Source organism: Pipistrellus hanaki (assembly GCF_964339955.1).
Source record: "Pipistrellus hanaki genome assembly, chromosome: 3".
Lineage (NCBI taxonomy): Eukaryota > Metazoa > Chordata > Mammalia > Chiroptera > Vespertilionidae > Pipistrellus > Pipistrellus hanaki.
In genome coordinates, this window is record NC_140505.1 from 13,372,271 (window position 1) to 13,392,406 (window position 20,136).

Consider the following 20,136-nt stretch of genomic DNA (forward strand, 5'->3'; position numbering starts at 1 on the left):
ATCATAATAGTAGAAACAAATTTGTTTGAAAAATCAATCAACCCATCCAGGCACTTAAAATGTGAAATAAATAAAATAATAAAATCTTACTCCTAGCACTGCCATTCCAAGTACCTTTGGAAAAGTAATTTACCTTCCCACTGAAGATTAGACAGGATGAGACTTGCCACCAGATATTATTGCAAAATTCTTTGTGCTTCCTTATGAAAAGTTCTAGTGAGATATTAGAAAAGAAATATCTTAAAAAGAGCACATAAACAGAATGCTTAAACTACTAAAAAAACACCCCAAGAAATAATTGAATACATTTTAAAGGTTGTCATCAATGCATTTATAAACAAACCATAATAAGCATTTTTATAAGTCACAATGGTATTTTGTTACTATGTATTTAATATGAAAGAAGTATACCCTTTTAACTTCATTTAAAGCTAAAGACTGTAAGATGAAGATTTTGCATAACTACTTTTAACTTTTACGCTTTTTTAAAAAGCTGTCTTTATATGTTAGCTAAACATTTTTTTTTTAAGCTTAACTGGTTGTTTTTTTTAAGTCTCCAAAATAAAAATTGCTTTGACCTTTTAGGATATTGTTTTGAATTTAGTTATCACAGTGAACTGTGAAGGCATGATTTTTATTTTCTATTATCAAAAACCTCTTTTTCCAGCCTCTTAATACAAGTCACAGTTCTTATCTCCAATACCATATAGAATAAATATGACTGTAATTTTACTCAAAAGGTAAATGGCAAGGTCAGATTTTAATCTCCACATGGAGATTAGATTGACACAGATGAATGTATGCTGTATTATATGCAATTGAATAGAGTCCAATTATATATATATAGTGTATGCATATCAATGGGTACTTTAGGGAAGCTGTTTTCTTAAGGTAGGAATTAGCTGTGGTTGACTGCGTTTGCAAAGTACAACAAGGTTTTTAAATAAATAATAGAGTAAAACATCCCACTCATCTCAGATCCTAAATTATGAAATCAGGTGCAGGCTGTTTATGTCTGTGATATGGAAGGCATAAACCACATTTCTTTTTTTCCCTCAAGAATAATGATAGCCCTAACCGGTTTGGCTCAATGGATAGAGCATCGGCCTGTAGTCTGAAGGGTCCCAGGTTTTATTCCGGTCAAGGGCATGTACCTTGGTTGTGGGCACATTTCCGGTGCAGGAGGCAGCTGATCGATGTTCCTCTCATTAATGTTTCTAATCTCTATCCCTCTCTCTTCCTCTCTGTAAAAAATCAATAAAATATATTTTTTAAAAAGCATAATGATAAAGAGAATAGATGTGTAATGGTTATTGCTAAGCTAGCACTTTAAAATGATTCTGCAGGAGAGACAAAGACAGATAGGAAACTGACTAATGATGTGGCATTCATTGCTCCATGCACCCTAATCAGAAGGGGGCCTTGAAAGTTCCCCCCTGGCTGTAGTTATAAAAGAGACACGTCGCCTCTGGAAGGCAGCAGGGTCCGTGTACTCCCTGTTCATGTAGCCTGTATGGACCATAGAAATGCTTCACAGACCAGTCCTGCAGTTCTGCACAGATCCTTCTCAGGACTCAAAAGGGACTGGCCCTCTTTTTTAAGGGGCAATCTGAATATACCACATGGAGCAGGCATCCTGGAGTCCTTTGGCTATAAGCTCTCTTGGGAGGAGTTTGTTGACAGGGGCTCTGATGAAATCAGGTTCTTTCATTTATGGGAAATAAAATGGAAGGTCTTGTTTAAAAGATCCCTAAGTCAACTTCCTGAAGCCTGAAGCCCACATAATGGGGTAACTTGGGGTGGGCATCGGATAATGGGAATTCACAACCAACTTTCTGATTGGTGTGTAATCGCCCTTTAATGAGGGAGCAAATCAACCTTCAGTTAAATAACAAATGCAGATGTAGGTGCTGGAGAAAAGCAGAACATGTTAAGGGCTCATCACCAAGATCCAGGAGCAAGAGGTCAAGTCTATTCAGAACTATATTTGCTCATGACTGACTTCCATTCTGATTGGACAGTATGCTGATGAAAGTCTAGTCTGATTAGGTGAGGCTCACATACCAACTGTAACTATTTTTGAACATTACCTCTGCTGGAATTCTTGCCAGTTCATGGCTTTTAGGAGCCTTGGAATTTCACAAAACTCTCAGTTGCAATTATTGAGAGAGAGAGATCAAACTGACTATACATTTTGAATCTAAAGTTACAAACAACTTAGCCATCTTTTTTTCTATATGAAATATTAAACATTTTCCTCTAGCCAGAGCTAAAGGCAAGAGGGGGCAGATCTGGGAGAACACATTGTCTATGGCACTCCTGAAGAATGCCCTAAAAATGTGTGACTCTGAGTGTTTATTCCTCCTTCCTTCATCTATTAAAGCACCCTCCTTTAGTTTCATTCTAATCCTTTGCTCTATATCAAATGCTGCTTTTAACTAGTGGTTGTAGTTTTACAGATGTGTACAGTCCTTGAGGGCATATTTTATGTTGCCCTTGTTTACCAAGCTTTGTATATTGCATAGTATTTTGTTGATTGGTTGATGAATACAAATAAATATGGGCTTGCTCAGTGGATTTGGGTCTCTCTCAGCTAAGTAAGATACCAAAGAAAAAACTACCTCCCATATCCATTCTTCTAGTCCCTACTTTTTCCTAAAAGAGGAAGCCCCCTGGTATGTGGTTGTGTTGGCCTAGAGTGGTCAACCTCAGCTCCTACTGTGGGGATGGCAACATGGCTACTAATCCATAGATTCCAGCAGAGAGACAATTGTTTCCAGACAGAGGAGTGTATGCATGATTATTCTTTGCTTAAACATCTCCAGCGAAAGAAAAAGAACCGTCAAGCTTCAGTGAGCTATTTCAGTCTCTAATTAATCTTTTATACAGGAAGTTCTTTTTTCATGTACAATCAAAATCATTATGCCACAAATGAAGACAATTTTTTTTTTGTGTGTGTGTGTGTGTGTGTGTGTGTGTGTTTCTTTCTAGAGAAGGATCAGAAGTAAGCAACATCCTGTATTTTGTAACTGGTTATGGGTCAAAAATACATGGCACATCGTCCTACTTTATTTAATGACATTTTATTTAAATGAATATGTTACTAGGAATTTCACTGGAAATCGACAGGACACAGCAGGGAAAGATAGCTCATATCTTACTGCTAAAATGTTTTGAATTCACAAAAGGAGATAGAGAGGTGTCATGGGACAATCTTTTTTATTTTTACTTTACATGGTCTTGGGTGTTTGGGTAGGTTGTGTGGGAAGTAGGTTGGATTTGTTGAGCTGGTTTGGATGTTTGAGGTGGGGATGTGAGAGAGGTTGGATGAAGCTTCTACGTGATGAAGAACAAAGAATTCCAAAGCTCTCTCTTCCTTACCTGCCTGCACTGGGAAAAGCACCCAGTGAAACTCTGCATCATAGCGGTGACTCTTACACATACAGGAACCATCTGAAATATTTATACAACATTGTCTGTTGTGTGGAATCTGTGGAAACCAAACCACCCTTCCCCTGGGTCAGCTGCCAAAGTCCTAAAATAGCTCCGAGGGCCAGGACCTTTCCATTATGGTATTTTGCCTTTCCATGTTGCACAGAACTGGGGGAGAGGAAGGGAAATGGTCTCACTCCCATCATGCTTCACCCTGACCTCTCCTGCCCTCAATTTATTGCATCTCTTTACTTCCTCTCACACCCTTTCACCTGTTTAAACTTGGGAGAAAAACAGGGGAAGAGGAAAGAGAGAGGGGGGACTGGGACAAGCTTTCAACTGGGAAGGCAGCTGCCTGCATTTTGTGTCATGAGCAGTTCCAAGGTTTCCTGGGGCATCTCCAAATAACTCCACCTGCTTACTCATATAGAAAACCCCATCTACCCCTCCAAGCTCAGGCCTCCACCACGGAGCCTGTCATTCATTGTGCTTTATCTTTATGTAGCAGATGTCACTCCCTTCCCTAAAATAAACTCTTAAAATAGTTTACCTGTATTTTAGAGTTATATATAGAAATGCATAGCCCATCATTGAGTACTCCTTGAGGATGTGACAACTAGACAGGAATTAGAGATAACCTAATCCATCCCTCCCCTCTTTTCAATCGAAAGGCTCTGAGGGGTAAAATGGCTAACCCAATCAGACAAATAATAAATGAGGGAACCAAAACTAACCATTAGTACAAATGTTTTGTGTAGGACTGTCTGTTGGCCATAACTCTTTTGTATCTGATCAATGACCAATAAAAATATGTGATGTGACTTTGAAAAAGGTATTAAAACTCTTAATAATTAAGAATGATGAGGCCCAGCTGGTGTGACTCAGTGGTTGCGTATCAACCTATGAACCAGGAGGTTATGGTTCGATTCCTGGTCAGGGGACATGCCTGGGTTGTAGGCTCGATCCACAGTGAGGGGCTTGCAGGTGGCAGTGGATTGATGATTCTCTCTCATCATTGATGTTTCTATGTCTCTCTTCCTCTCTCTTCCTCCCTGAAATAAAATATATATATATTTTTTAAATGAGGACATAGATGAGGAAGAGAGGAGTTGTCTCAGGCTCAGGTACACTTTGAAATGGTAAATCTGTTGAAACCCAAAGGAATATTAATTAAGGGAGCTTTGTTCTGGGGCAAAGGCACCTAGATAGTTATTGTAATAGTCAAGACAAACTTCTGACCTTCCCGTCTGTCAGGTTTTATTGCCATGATTTAAACATTATGGAGCTTGTGTGAGCCATTATCTGCATCTCTCTTTGTTATAAATTACCCTGGGAACGTTCTACAGCATTACAGGAAGGAAAAAGGAATACTACCAGTAGACCATACAGAGTCTTGTTGGTGCCAAAGGTTATTTAACAATGGATTAAAATTCACTCTCCAAACCACATGTATCCCCGCTAGTGTACCCCAGTCCCTCCTGCCACCCTGAATTCAGTGGATTACCCTCCAGAGACAATGATTAGTCAAAAGCAAATATGATGTGTTGAGAACCAGGGCACAGACTATCAGAGATTTTAGAAAATGACATGACATTTTGCAGAGATGAAGGATGCTGGCGGAGAATCCTGGTAGGGTTCTCCCCACCCCTGTGGAATCCTATTGAGAATCTTTATTGCTAACAATTTTTTTAAATTAAAATATTCCACTAATAAAAAAGAAATCATGAGCAGCAATGAAAGTAAATGGATTTCTCTGATATAATGCTATATAATAATACAATAAGGTAGGGGGTGAAGGGATGGGTAGAAAGGTGAAGGGGAATATAGGTAGTCAATAATAGAGTGATCAGTTTGCATGGTGACGGATGATTACTACGCTTAGTGAGCTGATCACATTGTAAGGTATATAAATGGTGAGTCACCTGAAATTAATATAATATTATATGCCAATTATACTTTTAAAAAGAAACACAATAAGACAAATTATGCTGGTTTCTTTCATTTTTTTAAACGGTTCAGAAATCTTGTACTTAAAACCAGTACATAAAGATGTTCCATTATCTTAATTATCACTGGTCATGCTTTTTCAGGGAATGCTTTTCATTTCACAGATGGCACCTGCTTACTCTACACCAGCAAATGTTAAGGGACGCATTTGAGCTAAAGTCCTATAATCTAGTCTTCATGGATAATTGAAATCTACATTGTTTTCCAAGGGAATCAGGAGGTACTGTCAATGAATTAATTTACCTCCTGGCTAATTACATACTTTCCTGTTGCTTCAAATCAGGAATTCTGCCTGATGGAGTTTTCGACTTGCCAAGCTCTCCTATCTACCTTTTGGCAGGGCCATGATGGCACAAAGAGGATATCGTAGGAGCCAGAGCACATGTGCCCAAGTCTTAACCCTGAAATGTACCAGGGAACTCTGATAACTCTGAATCTCCTTTTCTTCATCTGTAAAATGAGAGCATCGGATTAGACAAGCCATAAAATGTCTTCTAGTATTGGCATTCATTATGTCTGAAATGACACAAAGAAGAGCAGGGGAAGGTGGCACATGATAGATATTTAATGCCTATGTAGTTGGCAGTCAGCGGCACCTGAGAAATCAAACCCTGCCTGTTGGACTCATTTTAACCTGGACCGAGAGCACTCACTTCCTTATTAGGACAAAATCTTATTTCATATTATATATTACAGTGCCTTTAAAAGCTCAATTTGAATTAGTTCGTAGAGCAAGAATCCTAAGGGATAATCAAGATTGGATCACAATCAATCACAAAGTGAATTGCTTTATCTAACTTCTTCCAAGATCATTTTCAACACTAATCCGTGGATTTCCATCTCTTTTATCACCCTTTTTAGACCATCATTTAACTAGATTTTAAAATGAAGAACTAACCTTCTGCAATTGTGCGATATGATATGAGATACAATTTTGTGGAGGGCAATTTTTCTAATCATTTAGCGCTCCAGTAAATTGTGCTCATGCATATTTATATATAAATGTTCAGTCATTTTATGCTGAGAAATCCATACCTAGACATTTCCCTGATGAATGTCTCATGAAATCAATTTTCCCCATTAGCTATATTTCTGGCAACCCAACCCAAAATAGCAGGCTCCTTTGCAGAATATGAGGACAGAATATAAAGACATAAGATCTCAGGATCAGAACTGTTCTGGAGAAACGGAGGGAAAACTTGCCTTTGGTGTTCATGAAGAGGAAACACAACACATTTCTGTCAATGGCCCTGGAGCCTTTCTGTCATGGAGCCCATGAAGTTCTTACTGAGAGGCAGTGACAATTAAAATAAGAATATGGCTCCTTTGACACCACAGACAAAACCCCTTGAATGAAGTCTGGGCAGGATGATAGGATGGAAGATTATGCAATAGTGAAGCCCCATGCATTTGCCATTAAGAGTCAGCAAAGCATCACTACACCATTGGCAATTACCTCATGCTCTTGGTGGCAACATGATCTAACTGCATATGTAGGTGCCCAAATCCAGCAAACATTACTGAGTATCACTTTTGTGTTAAGGTCTTGAATATATGAAGTTAATCATATTTAATCCTTGTCCTAACTTGTTTTGCTCAGTGGATAGAGCATCGGGCCCTGGGTTTGATTCTGATCAAGGGCATGTACCTCGCTCCTCCTCGGCCTTGGCCCTGATCTGGTCTCACATCGAAGTTTGTCTTGGTCTTTCCCTCTCTCTTCCACTCTCTCTAAAAATCAATGGGAAAATATCCTCAGGTGAGGATTTAAAAAAAAATTATATTTAATCCTTATCCTTCAAAAGCATTTAGTTCAGTCTGGGGTTCACAGGAACATTCCTGGAGGAACTGACGCTTACAGTGAGCGTCAAAGGAGAAGGAAGAGTCAGCTCTGTGGACAAACTCAGGTACACCTTTGCTAGGGACACCGGGAAGGAACAGAGCCTGGAAAACTCAGTCTCTGCAGGGTAAGGCCAGCAGGTTGATGTGAGCAGAGCATGGGTTCACACACTTCTTCTGTAAAGGGCCAGGCAGTACACATTTCACATTTTGTGGCCTGAAAGACTTAATTCTATTGTTGTAAGATGATAGCAGCCAAGTGGGTGTGGCAGTGTTCTAATAAAACTTCATTTCTAAACAAGGTGGTTGGTCATATCTGGCCCAGGAGCCATACTTTGTTGGCTGTTGGAGAAGAACATCAGTCACGTGCAGCACAGAGCAAGCATGGGGACTGTAAAGGTCACGGGTCCTTTATGGCAGAACTCCTTTGCCAGGTCAGGAAGCCTGGGTTTGTGAGAAGTGAGAAAAAGTTAATGCCTGAACTGCCCATATAAAAAGCCAGATGGTCTTAATACCTCTTGCTAAAATTTAGAAAGGAAAAACTATGCCAAGCAAAGGTGCTGGCAATTTCATCTCTTCTCACAGGATGCCCAGTGTCCTACACAATTGGCACAGCCCAAGGCTCCAAGCTGAGCCAAGCTCTTTCCTGCATGTGGCTCTGAGCACCAGTGTCTTGTTCCAGTCCACCCCCAGACCTCGAGAGATCAGAGCACAGTGAGATTTTTTTTATGAGGTTTGTTCAAGAGCAGGGGCAAGGGATAAGGGGTCTCTACATAGCACTGGGGATCTTCTCAATGGAATATATGTATTGTCCTCACTCACATAGAGATTTGGGAAAATAGAAGCATTTATGCAAATGTGCATTTCATTGCATTACCATTTCCTGTCTCAATCTGCAGACTCCCACTCTGACCAAATTTGCTATGAACCCAACTGAGAATAATTTGGCATGTTCCTCTCCTTGTGTTGGCTGGCCCCCTGCCACACATTCAGAATGTACCCTAAGTGGAATAGTAGCTGTATTCTTCTGGTAGCTTTGGGTTAGGAGGGAGCTACGGGGTTGCCAACTCTCAGAGGAGCACAGTAATATTAGAACCAACAGGCAGGGGAAAAGTGAATGAATTCCTCTGGGGATTAAATCCTTTCTCTAAAACAAGCCTCCTGCAACCAGAGGGAGATAAAAGGGGAACCTAGCATTATCCCAAAAACCTTGCATGCTTTATCTCATCCAATTGCCCCCAACCCCCTCAAATTTTGGGCTAGGTTTCAAAGCTAGGTAGGTGCAATTATCTTTTCAGTGTGCCTGCTTTTACAAATTAAAACAGTTATTAAACTTATGAGTCAGTATGGTGAAGATTGAAATCATAGCTAAAGGTTGTTGGCATGCAATTGTCATAGTTCTTCTAGTAGTCAGCACTGGATCACAGACGCGCAGAGATGAAGGAACTTCAAAGCTGATCTAAACTAAGCATGAGCATGGGGTAACTGGAGCCTGTCCCAAGCTGGTGGGGTAGAATGGTAAGCTTTTGAGCTATTGCAAGTGTTAAATAGTGATAAGGAAGCATTCCAAACTACATTGGGATTTGAAAAATAGAAACATAGCTGGTAAATAATACCAATTAAAAATGACCCTTTAGAGTACTGTAGGAGTTTCAACACATGGTACATGTATCTTTAACTATGTCAAAGCTTCAGATGATTGAGAAGCTAAATGTCTATGCAATTTCTCAGGGTAGCAACTAAGAATGTCAGACCTTTGAGTATAAAAGGCTATAGTGAAGACCTACCACAAGGTGAGAAATACTAACTGCAAGCGTGAATAGTATCATCAGGTAACTCCCAAGTCTTCAATTTGAGCTGCCAAAATGCTGTGAATAAATTTAAAAAGGGGCATAGATGTAATTGTGATGGAAAGCATAGGCTTTCTGAAAGGCAAGAACAATGTTTCACAGAATATGACTTCAGACTTTGAATTTATACTGTGGCTACTGAAAGCCAGACACTTCTGCCAAGAGACAGAGAGGATGCTCATAGTCACTGAAGGTAAATGCTTCCTCAAATGTCAATGGAACATTGGCCCTTGTAAAATTATTATTTAAAAAGTAAATAAATAAGTGGCCTAAATACAAAACATTAGATTCAACAATTATGAAATGAAGGCTTAGATAGGTTTATAAGTTTTTACACAACCTACGCATCAGCTGTAAGTCAAAAGTGTCTGTTAATAATAGATCTTTCGGTATTAATCAGCTTTTTACTTCATGTGATTGTTAGCTATGGAAACATTTAGTTACTAAACTAAAAATAGTTGAGGGCCAACTCCAAATGTTGTTACTGTTAAATCTTTTATTATTTTAAGAACAAAAAGAATGTTGAAGAAACCTACTTTTATTGATTGCAGTTCATGAAAAGATAAATTGATGTAAGAAATATAAATGACAATGGAAACTAAAATAAACAAATGGGACTACATCAAAATAAAAAGCTTTTGCACAACAAAAGAAAACATCAACAAAACAACAACAAGAAGAAAGCCCACTGCATAGGAGAACATATTTGCCAATGTTATCACCAATAAGGGTTTACTCTCCAACATTTACAGGGAACTCATACAACTTAACAAAAGGAAGATAAACAACCCAATCAAGAAACAGGCAATGACCTAAATAGGTACTTTTTGAAAGAAGACATAAGGAAGACCAAGAGACATATGAAAACCTTCTCAAAGTCACTAATCTTCTGAGAGATACAAATCAAAATAATAATGTGGTACCATCTCATACCTATCAGAATGGCTATCATCAACAAACCAACAAATGACAAATGCTGTTGAAGATTGGGAGAAAAAGGATCCCTCGTGCACTGCTGGTGGGAATACAGACTGGTGCAGCCACTGTGGAGACCAGTATGGAGCTTCCTAAAAAACTAGAAATGGAACTCCCATTTGACCCAGAGGTCCCATTTCTAGGAATATATCCCAAGAAAACAGAAACACCAATCAAAAAGGATATATATACACTCCTATGTTCATAGCAGCACAATTCACCATAGCTAAGATTTGGAAGCAGCCTAAGTGCCCATCAGCAGATGAGTGGATTAGAAAACTGTGGTACATCTACACAATGGGATATTACACTGCTGTAAAAAAGAAGAAATTCTTACTATTTGCAACAGCATGGATGGAACTGGAAAGCATTAGAATAAGCAAAATAAGCCAGTCAGTGAAAGATAAATATCACATGATCTCACTCATTTATGGAATATAATGAACAACATAAACTGATGAAGAAAAACAGACCCAGAGACAGAGAAGCATCAATCAGACCTCAGAGAAAGGGTGGGGGAGGATAGGGGTAAGGAGCAGAAATCAACCAAAGGACTTGTATGCATCATATAAACCTAACCAATGGACACAGACAAGGGGAGAGGACATGAGTGGAAGGGGGGGGAGGGAATGGGGCAGTAAGGTCACATATGTAATACCCTAATCAATAAAGGAAAAAAAATTTAAAAAATCCTATATAATAAAAGCCTAATATGCTAAGTGTTCAATTGTCCAGTTAGCAGTTCAACCTATCAAAGTGTAATATGCTAATGATATGTTAAGGCCACTCACCTCTTGATATGCAAGAGCTGCCCCCTGGTGGTCAGTGTGCTCCCACAGGGGGAGTGCTGCTCAGCCAGAAGCCCTGAGCCGGGCTCATGGCTGGCAAGAGCAGCTGCAGTGGCAGGAGCCTCTCCCGCCTCCATGGCAGCACTAAGGATGTTCAACTAACTGCTGACTTAGGCCCGCTCCCTGTCAGTTGGACATCCCCTGAGGAGTCCCAGACTATGAGAGGGTCCTGGGCACGCTAAGGGAACTCCCCCTACAAGTGCACAAATTTCCTGCACCAGGCCTTTAGTTTATAAATGATGGACAGAAAATCTGGACACTCTGATAAACTACAGACAGCAGTCTCTAGCTGTATCTTAGGATCTCAGAATACAGACATGGAAAGCATGGGAGCATGCTATTATCAGAATTCTCAGCAGATTGTCCTTTAACACATCAAACATGGAGTCAGTCTCTTCATTACATGCCCTTAATGGTATTCTGGTTCTCAGTTCACAGAACTCAATCTGTGAGATCTCAAAGAATCTTCCAATGGATTCCTTTTCATATTAAGTTAACCCAGACTTAATTTCTATTGCTTGTAATCAAGGATCTTGACTAATATCAACAGAGATAGCAATTTTGAAAACTACTGCATGCCAATTTCAGATTAAACAGGCAAACAAATGTAAAACTTTAAGCACAGAAAAACTGTGGAAATAAAGATTTCCACAAATGCATGTTCTTCATTCTGCAGAGATCATTTAGTTCGGTTTTAGGTACAAAAAGTTTGAATAGGCCCAAGAGATTTTTTTTTTTTTAAAGTTTCATTTACTGATGAGGAAACTGCCACCAAAACCAAAGTGAATATCAAGAGCTAATGGCTTGACAGTGTTGCTCAATGGTTGATCATCAACCTATGAACCAAGAGGTCATGGTTCAATTCCCAGTCAGGGCACATGTCCAGGTTTTGGGCCCCATTCCCAGTCTGGGGTGTGAAGAAGGCAGCCTATCAATGACTCTCTCTTATCATTGATGTTTCTATCTCTCTCTCCATTTTCCTCCCTCTCTGAAATCAATAAAAATGTATTTTTTTAAAATGTTAACAGAAGATCAGAAGTCAGTCATCAGGCATTCAAATTTGTAGTCAAAGAACCCTTTTATCATGGCTAGCATCTTCTCAAATTCAGTTCAAGAGGCTTTCTCATGCTTTGGTGCTAGGAGAGAACAGAATCTCTCTTCACATTATATAAAAGCTTTATCCTATATCAACACCACTGTGCTCTGAGGCTGCCTGGCTCATTTATGTAGGCTAATGCATTGTTGAAGTCAAGGTCATAGGCTTGAGTCAGCAATGAGCAGCCAGTTTGGCTCATGTTTCATAGCACAGTGTCTGAATGTTGGCTGGCCATGCTGTAAAAATGGGACTTCGTTGGGCACCTGGATAAGCCTGTGTGAATGGCTCAGCAGGTCCATCACCACTGCTCAGAACACAGAGTGGAAGCATGCTCCCCGGGGTCTCAGACAAAGACAGTGGCATCAACTTTACAGATAAAGGATGTAATAGTAGATCCTTTACTTTAGAAAACAGTGTATTGCACAGCAAACAGTGAAGAATTCCATTTGTTAAGTAAAATAGCCTTGCCATTTAAGCAACATGAAACAGCTTTTCTCTTAAGGTAAATGACAGGTATTTCCTCATTTGAGAACTTTTCTCTTCCTCCTCCTCTACTCCCTCCTCCACACCATGGCTGCCCTTTAAAAAGGAGAAGCAGAATGGCCTACAGAGTATTCCGTGGCCATGGCCCTACAGTTGCCAACACCAACTTATCAATTTCTTATTGATGGGATAAGATTGGAAAGAACTGGGGTACCAAATGAATGCCAATAATCGACCTAGGAAATTCATAACAATGAGCGGTGTCACTCTGGGATGAACTATTTAAGAATTTGTTGGAGAAATAACAGGTTCTTGAAGAATGGCGAGGATTTTTATGGAGAGAGAGTAGAGTGTGAGGTCAATATTGGAGGAACCATTTTTAAGCAAGGCCCAGGGGTAAGGGTGTGGGACACATGTTCTGGGTGGGCATCCTACAGAGAACTGACTGCAGAGGAAGTAGGAGATGGGTGTGAAAAAGCAGGCATAGGCCATATGTGGGGGACTGTAGTGACAGGCGAGGGTGTGGGCACTATTTGAAGTTTTTGAGCAGGGGAGGAATGATGATCAAAGCCACATTTAAGGAGGAGGAAGCTGACAGTGGTGTGTGGGTTACATTGGAGCTGGGTGGCAGGTAGGCTAGACATTGTATTAGCTCAGCCAAAAAGTGATGAAAAGTGACCTAAGTCTAAGGTTTGGCGCTCCAAGCTCTGCTTCCCTCATGGCCATGGGCAGGTAGAGAGGAGAATTGACTCTTCTCTGTTAGGAAGCAAGACTGATGGCCTGACTGAGTCTCAAATGTGACTTTGTCTCAAACAAAGATACCAAAGATAACTGCTCTGTTTCGTGAACTTGTCCTTGCATACACAGGCAGGCAGCCAAGCGAGCCTGATCCAGGAGCTGACAGGCCGCTCTGGACCACACTGAACTTGGCAATGGTGTGTGCTTAGTGAGTTTTTGTTAGATGATACGTTCTGATTAAAAACAGTGTGTTTGATAGGAAACAGTGAAGAGTCCCACTGGTGCCTTTGTGTACCTTGTGCGGTACCTACTCATCCAGATAGCATCTCAGGTCCACAAAAGCTGATGCCTTTTGCAGCAGAATTATGGTCTCAGGGTCCCTGCCCATGGCCCACTGAGCTGGGTCTTCCAACCTTCTGTTTCCCTTCAGATGAGAAACTGATTGCACCTGCCACTAGACCCCCATGGCCACAGGATCTGCCTAAAGTTCCCTTTCCACTCCACTCCCACCCCATACACTCACAAAGCTGGATGGGGCCAGCATAGAAAGATGAGAAAGATGAGAGACATCCACATTTCACTGTACAATCTTTTAACTAGACTACACATAGATGTAAGCATATGGGTTCTTCCCATCCATGTTCATTCAGATCTACTGATCAGACTACTTTGTCTCAGTTCAACAGTCTTCTGTTTAACACATTTTCCTCAACCAGTCAATACATAACTTGGTTTAATATATTTCTATTTTATGATACCTTATTTAATAGATAATGTTGATTCATTAATGATCAAACTCACAGCCAACTACACCATAACTCATGCCTGAACTCAGCTTACCTAACACACGTGTTTTCTCTGTAAGACATATGACAGTCTTATTTTTAAGAACAGTAGATAGCACTTCAGCACTATGCTTGGAGACAATTTTAAACAGCAAAATTTCCAACAAAAAGGCATAAAGATGGGGGGAAAGTGGCACTAAATAGACCTTAAAAATGGCCATATATGTACAGTATAAGAGCCACAAGAAGGCAGAGTGTAACCTTATTCTACCTCTGCTGGGAACATGTGAATCAGGTAATTCTCTCTCTCTCTCTCTCTCTCTCTCTCTCTCTCTCTCTCTCTCTCTCTCTCTCTCTCTCTCTCTCTCTCTCTCTCTCTCCCTCTCTCTCTCTCTCCTGCTCTGAGGATGTCTGTGAATGACAGCAAAAGATAACAAATACTGATTTGAAAGTTACAAACAAATTTTAGCAGGTAGGTAATTTAAAAAGTTGCAGATAATTAGGACCAACTGTATGTCCTTTTCTACGAAGCTAATGGTGCCAATTGTTAAGATAACAGCTGATTTGAGTGTTGTCCTGACACCCCAGGTTGCAGGTTCAATTTCTGGTCATGGCATATACAAGAAGCAACCAATGAATGTATAGATATGTGGAACAACAAATATCTCTCTCTCTTTCACTCTCTCTCTCTCTCTCTCAAAATCAATCAATACATTTTTTTTTAAAGGTATCAGCTTTCCCATTTTGTTACATATATACTGGCATATTATTTTACTTGAAAAATTGAAAATTGGTTCTGCTGTTGAAGGAGGTTGGAAAGGCATTGCTTTAGGAAACCTGATCCATATTTCACTCACTTTGTGACGATCGTTCTTGACTAGTAACGGGAACCTGATGAACCTGTCAACTAGGTTGAGTCTTATATGGAAAGAGAGCAAGATTTGTCCACGTGAACAGAATGGAGAGAAGAGTCCAAAAGCGGGATGTCACTGAGGTTGGGGAAGTTACATGTTATTTTAGATTTCTATTTCTATTCCTTGAGGAGATAACCTCAAGGTCATGAATTTATTGTCCTGCAGGACAATAACCAGCTTTACTTATCTAATCTAGGAACCTGATTCTAGAAATATTTTTTGTCCCAAATGCCTAAATGTGGACCCTGAGAGTCCCACGTTCCCCCTCCTTAAGCCTGGGAAGCATTCTTCAGACCTCTTAGGATCTCCAGGTGTATTCAGCCTTTAATGCAGTCTACCCAAAAGCATTTGGATAGATTTTTTTTTGATAATTGTTTCCATTAAAAGACAAAACCTACTGTCACGAACTCAGGTTGATAATCAGCACTGTTGATAAACAGTTTGTGAAGCATTTATCTAAAGGCTCCAGGATCAGCATGGGGTGAAACGCTGTAAATTCAGGCTGATGTTAGGTTTATGGCAGGAAAGCGTGTGTTTTTGGAGCTTCACCAAGGTTCCTCGGTATGCTGCCCCTACCTGCTTTCACAGCACCCCTCTGCTTGCTGTCAGCATGGGCCATAGCTGAAGGATGAATGGGTGGGTAGGTGTTATTTTCATTCTCTTTCTTTGAACGGCATATAAGACTCAGTCTCTTGAGGTTCACAGTGCCTGATACGTGGCTGTAGAAACCTGATGCTGGCTAGTCCTCCAGCAGCCAGCCACGGGCATGGGCACCAATCCTTTACAGGGGGAGCTTCAGTCCCTTAGCTTACACCTTCCTCCACTGTCAGCGCGCCATTCCTACTGGAATGAGTTCCATTTGTCCCATTTTGCAGAAGGGTGAAAGGCAACGGTGACCTGCCAAGTTTATACAGTTGGTGAGAGCGGCATTCGGTCCAGGCTCAGACCAAACAAAGAAATGACTGTAGCTATTAATCAAAGGAGAGCTTTGCTAATTTGAGAATAATTTAATACTCTTTTAGTTTGTCAAATTACCCCAAGCTTAGGAATAAGACAAAGTCAAGAGCATGTCTTCTCAATGTCATATTGGAGCATTGTTTCACAGAGTCACCCAAGGATTGTTTAACTATTATTATTTTTAATATTACATTTTATTGATTTCAGAGAGGAAGGGAGAGAGAGAAAAAAATATCAATGATGAGAATCATTGATCAGCTGCCTCTTACATGCCCCTTACTGGGGACCAACCCCACAAGCCGGGCATGTGCCCTTGATTGGAATCAAACCTGGGACTCTTCAATCCTCTACCCACTGAGCCATACCGGCTAGGGCTTGTTTAATTACTCAGGGCAGTGGTTTTTAAGCTTTGCTTCACATTGAAAATGCCTATTTCCCTGCTGGTGTGGCTCAGTAGTTGAGCATCTACCTATGAATCAGGAGGTCATGGTTTGATTCTCAGTCAGGGCACATGCCCAGGTTGTAGGTTTAATATTCCCAGTGTGGGGTGTGCAGGAGGCAGCCCATAGATGATTCATTGATGTTTCTGTCTTTCTTTCCCTTTCCCTTCCTCTCTGAAATCAATAAAAACATTTTTTTTTATACCAAAAGAAAATGCCTGCAGATTTTCAGAAAATACAGATGCTTGGCTCTTAATCCCAGACATTCAGATTCAGTGGTATGTGGTGATATCATGGGCTGAATAATGAGCCCCTCCAGACCTCCACAGAGATGTCCATGATCCAATTCTCAGAACCTGTTTGGGAATACACTGATTTAACAAAATGAATCTGTGTTTGGTTTTGCCATTATTTGATCGGAACCAAATACTACTGTGGGATCTCATATTACTTTATAGATCCTATTTGGTAGAAAAGATCATTTCCTTATCGTGGAATCTTATTATAGAGTTCCTATTTTCTAAAATGCCAGTAAATATCTAGTTCTTCAAAATGCTTTTGGTTAGATTACATTAAATGCCGTAGAGAGTTTGCTTCCCAGGTCTATCTTTGGGCCTTGTAGAAGTGTCAGCCCACGGCACAGCCTGCAGAGTTTTTTAAGCTAAAGGCCAACCTCTCACACTGGGGAGACAAACCATTGTTGGCCTGCTTTCCCTTTGACATTTCTGCCATTCCGGTATTTTTTTCTCACTGATATGCAGGGCATGGCTTCAAATTACATGCCATGGCAGTTAAATGGGAATTAATGGGCTTTGCGTTTCTTCCCATAATTATCTGTCAACATGGTTGGAAGGGTGGGGGCACTGCGTGCAGGTGAAATGACCCTGAGACCATACACTGAGTCAAGCACAGTGGCTACATTACTGTACAACCCTCCTTTCTTAGCTCCAAATGACAGCACATGCCCACATGTAAATATGTGTAGGTCCTCACCTGTGCTGAACACTTAGGCACCTCCCATTCGAGTACATGAACCTCCTCCCTGGACTGCTGAGATCACAACCTGATTACAAAGGCTTGTGCATGGAGCTGGAAGGAAGTCAGACTCAGCAAAGTCAAACAACTAAGAATCTCGAGAGATTGATTTCAGGGATTAAATAACTACCCTGTTAGTCCATCCAACTGTGAGTCAAGAGAGATAGGAATGAAAACCATGCAAAGAATTTGGACTAGATAAAGTGCCAGATAGGTAAGGTCCCATTTAAGGTCACCCAGAGGTTGTGTGAAAAATAAATGAAGCAAACTACATCCATCACTAGAGGGGGGGGGGGGGGGGGGGAATGAACAGTTACCATTTACTGAACAGGAATGACCACAACAGCCCCTCATTTGGGTAAGTTATGTAGACAGCCAGATAGTTTCATTACAAGTATGAAAAATTCATTAATTAATTTTGTTGGCCAGTTACTCAACAAATGTTTACTGATGGTTTACAAATAATTTTTGACAAACTAGGCAAAGTGCTAAGTAAAGATAAGAAGGAGCTCAGCCTCAAGGAGCTCAGAGTCTCTGCAATTAACACAATACATGCAACCGTAGAGGTATATCCCCAGAACAGTGGTGTCAAAGGAATAAGTGCTATCATGTGAGAGGTTTCAAAAAATCATGCCTGTTTTATGTGACTTCATGTCTACATCTGTAGAGTTAGGTAGCTTTGCTCTACTTTCAGATGTCTAAAAATAAACTCTTTTCTCTCTTCTAATTTTAGTAGATTCTGACAAATGTAAGGTAGTTCACTTCCTAACTAATTCATTTATGTGCAGGTGAGAAATTATTTTCCACATGCAAAATACCACCATCTATTGTCCACAGGCAGAATCCTCGGCTTCCCTTGAAAGGTCCCTTACTCTACCCAGGCCTTGACCAGGAACAGCTAGGGCCCTAGTCATACCCGGCCTGTTACATAGGTTCTATGTTCTGATGCCATCCAGGATCCCAGCTGAAAACTCATGCCCCTCACTATAATGAGATCTACAGGCGCAGACCCTGCCACAGAGCAGCTCCTGGGGACATCACAGGCCTACACATGTGAAGGTGAGTTCTGAGCCTCAGTGGGGTACAATACCTGACTCCAATTGTAGGGGTATCCACAGGAGCCGGGGCTCAAAGTGGAAAAAAAAAAGACCCCTGAGCTTGTTTCTCACTGTCAGGAATGATCATCACTCTGGTTGTAGCTAAAGATGCTTTTAAGTGAAGGAAACAGAATCACCATGTATAATAGATTGTTTTATTTCCAGGTAGAAAGTATGTTTAGTACATTATTTGAGGATATTCAGTTCTACTATAAAAGATAAGCATAGACATAGAATGGATGAAACTCACGTGTTAGGTATTATTCTGGGTTGAATAGTACATGCCCCCCAAACTTCATGCTTACCTGGTACTTATGAATGTGATGCTATCTGGAAATAGTGTGTTTACAGATGGAATTAGTTGAGATGAGGTCATACTAGATTAGGGTGGGTCCTACATTCAATAGCTAGTATCCCTCCCTATAAGAAGGCCATGTGAAACAGAGAGGAAGGCCATGTGTGGCAGAGGCCGAGATTAGTTAGAGTGATATGTCTGTAAGCCAAGGATTGGCTTTACCATCAAAAGCTAGGAGAGTGACATGGAACAGGTTTTCTCTCAGAGCCCACAAAAGGAACCAACATGGCTGACACCTTGATTTCAGACTTCTGGTCTCTAGAAATATGAGAGACTTTTAAAGTCATGTGTAGAGATTGAACTTTATCCTAAGCCATTGGGAAACCACCGAAGGATTTCAGTCAACGAAGTGACATATGAAATATTTATTTAAGAAAGGTCACTCTGATTGCTGAGGGGGAAATAAGCTAGTCAGGAATGATAGTGGAAGTGAGGAGACCAATAAGAAGGTATTGTAGTGGTATGGGTGAAACAAGGTGAGATAGTGGCACAGGTGGTAGAAATGAGGATGATTCACAGAATATTTACAAGGTAAAATCAAAGGATTTTCATGGTTGATTTGATATGGGAGAGGAGGAAATGGAAGGGCTCATTGGGAAGTTAGATATGTGGTCCTAAAACTCAGAAGGGGCATTGAGGCAGATAAATAGATCTGGGTGTCAACAAGCTTATTCAAAGATGGAAATAAAAGACATGCTCGTTATCTGGCTTTAAGTAGAGCAGGAAATCTCAAATCAGAGCTGAGTTTTGCGTACAAACCAACATAAAACCAAGAGATTTGTAAAGTCTTGGGATAGTCCAGTAACACACTTTACAGTAAGAGAAGACGTGGCAAGAAACAAGGTTACTGATGATGGTTTGAAGATGAGAATAGGGCCAGAGAGGAAGACTAAGAGGATCCAAGAAAAAGAGTGTAATATAGGTTCTTTTTTAAAATATATATATATAGATAGATAGATAGATAGATAGATACACACACACACACACACACACACACACACACACACACACACACAGTATTTTCCGGCGTATAAGACGACCCCCTAATTTTACAGTTAAAACATAGGTTTAGGCCTATATTTGCTGTATAAGACTACCCCCCACTTCCGAGGCAACACCAGTTCTTTTTACTACACTGTGTTCTAGTAAAAAGCCTGCTCAGATTGGCCAGAGTCAGAGAGGTGATCTATTAAAAAAAGAACTGGTGTTGCCTCGGAAGTGGGGGGGTAGTCTTATACAGTGAATATAGGCCTAAACCTATGTTTTAACTGTAAAATTAGGGGGTCGT